The sequence below is a fragment of the Molossus molossus genome, unplaced genomic scaffold (genome assembly GCF_014108415.1).
Source record: "Molossus molossus isolate mMolMol1 unplaced genomic scaffold, mMolMol1.p scaffold_m16_p_20, whole genome shotgun sequence".
NCBI classification, from domain to species: domain Eukaryota; kingdom Metazoa; phylum Chordata; class Mammalia; order Chiroptera; family Molossidae; genus Molossus; species Molossus molossus.
In genome coordinates this window covers 28,470,911-28,474,709 of record NW_023425356.1, presented here as the reverse complement: position 1 = coordinate 28,474,709, position 3,799 = coordinate 28,470,911, and the positions used below count along the sequence as shown (strand labels likewise).

Below are 3,799 nucleotides of genomic sequence, written 5' to 3'. Positions count from 1 at the left end.
ATCGATGTTCTCGCTCATCTATGTTTCTCTCTCTCTCTCTCCTTTCCTCTCTCTCTAAAAAATCAATGAAGAAAAAAAATACCTAGTCATCCATTTAATTATTGTGACAATATGAACTTCACAGGCAAATACAGAATAATAAATCTATGTAAGCAAAATGTAGCTCGTTTGAAATTAAGAAGTCTTAGGTTACTTAAGCAAAGACCGGAGGATATAGAGCACAAAAAATAATTTTAAGAAAACACATATCTTTGCCTTCCATTTATAAGCTCTTATTAGAAGCATACCAATAGTTCAGTAAGACTTTGTCCTTTTAACAGAGAGAGAAAACCAAATATAATTTTAGACTGATAAGAACAGATAGTACACTTGATCTTAGCCAAAAAGCCGAGAAGCGATCCAAATATAATTTTATAGGAGTGCACTTGCTATTAAAAGAAAGTTAACTTAAATAAATATATTCCAATCTTAGTTTGACCATATGCAAAATTTCTTTTTCAAGATGTCTTTTCCATGACCTTTTGCACTTCCACAAACCTTTTATAACTTTAATAAACCTTCTACAATTTTCGTGTAGTCATTCAGTTTTTGTCCTATCTTTACTTTAGGACAGAACTACTTTTTTTTTTTTCTTTTCTTTCAACAACCTCTACCCCTGCCATGTCCTTTATATCTTTTCTTATTCAAAAACACATTCTATTTTCCTTTCCTTCAACAAAAATGCAACCCCTTTTTCATTCCTTCCTTTACCAAAAACATATATTAATTCCTTCCATATTAATTAGAATTCTTAACACTTAGAAGTCTTAATTTCTAGTGAAAACTAAAAGTAAGCAATTATGAGTTATCATACCAACATGTATACGTGGGCAAACTCACAAATACATTTCATAACTTCTAGAAACATAGGCTCTCTTGTTGAAAAATATATTTTATAATTTTTAGAAACATATAAATCTTCAACAAAGCATGTAACATATTCATTAATAGATTCAAATTTACCTTTTAGTTTCTATGTAATAAGTCCAAAATAGATAGACTTATTTAGCAATTAATGTTTCAGTGTTTTATCTTATTTGGAAATGATCTAGGTATTCAACAAGTTTAACTTGCCTCGTCATTTAACTTGGCAAAACTAAGATTTCAAGTTACCAAAATATTTTGAAAGACTATTTAACCAGACATACTATAAAACATAAATATTGCCAAAAAGTTCACCTAAAAACTTTTTATCCATCTACATCTATTTATTTTACTTGTTCTCAAGAAGTATGTTTAGGTTACTTCTGACAATTTCATCATACCATTATTTTTTTTGCCATCAAATTTTGCAACAGAGAAACATGAACTTATTTGACTAATAAACCCAGGTAAAATGAAAGTATTATACTTAATTCTGATAACTTTAAAGATGTGCCTATTTAACAAAACCAAACTTAAATAGCTTTAATATCAAGCATTTCCCCAGACTGTGTGATCCTGGAAAGCATTTGGGTTAGTTTCTATTATATATTTGAGAATTTTTATATAAGTGCTTAATTCCTTTAAGCCAATTAAACAGAGTCCTTTACAGGCTAATTCTAGTAATACCCACCAGAAGTAGACATACAAACACATATATAGTCAGCCACAATTAGAGACCTGATAGTTTTCTTTTTAAAACTTTAGCCATGACAGTGACATTAAGGCAACCCCCCCCCCCCCAAATAATTTATAGCAGTTGGAATAAGTGAAGTTTACTTGTTCAGATGGCTAAGGCTATTTTTTTTATTAATATTTGTATAGAAGACTATTAAGATTTCAGTTGTCCTTGGGAAGGAGTCTTGAAGCTAGAGTAAAAATTTGTGCTTTCTTTCTTTTTCTTTTTTTAATGGGATATTTTCCCAATTATTTTCAGACAGAGTGGGAGGAGGAGAGAGAGAGAGAAACATCGATGTGAGAGAGACACATCTATCGGTTGCGTCCCGCAGGACTCCGACCAAGGCCGGGGACCAAATTGCAACCAAGGTATGTGCCCTTGACTGGAATCGAACCCGAGATTCTCCAGTCAGTGGGCCAACGCTCTAACCATTGAGCAAAACCAGTCAGGGCAACAATTTTTGCTTAAACACACACACACACACACACACACATTTGTTTTCTATTTTCTTCGTCAGTCTGAGGAATTGAGGATGGTAAAGAGAGGTGGGCTTTGAACTGTTTCTAGAGTTGCATTTCTGGTTCTTCAAAGATTTGTAAAATTAGAACAGTTACTCTTAATTCCCCAAAGAATTGGGTTGTCACTTAAGTGACATCATAGGTTGATCTTCCTGTCCAACCATATTACTCCTAATTTGCTTCTTTCCCTCTGAGTACATAGTTTTATATTAGCTTAGGGGAGGAGGCTTTTAAACAATTCCTATTAGGCTTTGAATCTGTAACTTGAAATTTTGGTAAATTTTTGTTCAAAAAGTTATTAAATCCTTCTGTTGGTGGTGGTCTTAGACTTTGGTTCTTTGGTTAGGCTAAGAAAGAATTCAGAGCCAAGAATTCTAACACAGGAAGTTTATTGAAAAAGTCACAGAGGTAGAAGAAGTGAGCCAACTGGGCTGTGTGGACTCAGTGGTAAAAGAAGGGTCCTTGGAGCTTAGGAGAAAGAAAGGAAAGGTGTGTGTCTGAGAAAGAAGGTAGAGGCGTGTATGTGTGCTAGAGAGAGAGAGAGAGAGAGAGAGAGAGAGAGAGAGAGAGAGAGAACATACTAGGTCTCTTGCTTTAAGGGTTTTTATCTGTTTTTTAAAGGCAGAAATTTTAGGGGAGGTATCAGGAGGATCTCAAAAGAATATTCATCAGCTTTCCAGCAGTGTCCTTTCAGGGTCATAGTCTCTACTGATTGGTTGGTGCTAGGGTAGGGGGTCATTGGTCATTGCATCTGGTCCTGATGTCAGTCATAGCGTCACTTCATCTGGTTTTGCTGTTTTTTCTGGGCTTGGAGCTGAAACACAACTGAGGCCTAGATGTTATCTCCAGTTTAACCAAAACTTTGTCTCCATGATCAACAGACCCAAGGCCTTGTTCCCAGGACTATTGGATGGGGTTCAGAGCTTCATTGTTCTGAGGGCTTAATGCTGAAGAAGTGGTCATGCAAGGGCTTGTTTGGGAGTCGTATGAGGCTATTCTCTGGCCTCCTTGTTTCTCCGCTAAAGGAATCTAAACTGCATGACTAGTAACATGCTAGGGGAGGAAAGGTCACTCCGGGGTAAGGTCTTAGCCCATAAAATTTGTTGTCTCAGTTTTGCCCATTGCTAGGCACCTGAGACTTTTCACCCTGGTGATATTCAGTACCTGGCCTATTGTTCCTGCTCTGCTCATACCTGTCTAACTGCCTACTCATTCACTTTCAAATAGCTTTTTAGTTTTTCAGGCAGGAGAAACAGTAAGAAATGTTAAAACACTTGATCAGATGGCCAAAGTTTCTTTTAGAGTTTTTTTGTTTTTTTAAGTCAATTTGCCTTTTAGAAGCTTCTGCATGTCAAAGAATTCATTCCATTGTCCCAGATTGATTTGGAATTCTCTCTTTAATGAAGGGCCCTCAAGGTGGACTTAAAACAAAGTTTTTCCTGAATGGTGCTGATTGAAAACTAATATTGATTAGGTGTTTCATCACCAAAGAGGATTTATTTGGGAAAAAGAAAGAGTTGTAACCCAGCGTGCTCAGACATGGCAAGCCACGTGCACGCTCTGCCTGGCATGCCAAGGTGGAGGGGTATTTACTCAAGGGAAGAGGAAGCTATGGGAAGGGGAAGTTAGAACCATAGAGCTT

At 36.1% G+C, this 3,799-nt stretch overlaps 1 pseudogene; it reads right to left on the bottom strand.

The window, feature by feature from the left end:
• Positions 1–245: 245 nt before the first annotated feature.
• Positions 246–399, bottom strand: LOC118638082 (annotated as a pseudogene).
• Between the last annotated feature and the right edge of the window lie 3,400 nt (positions 400–3,799).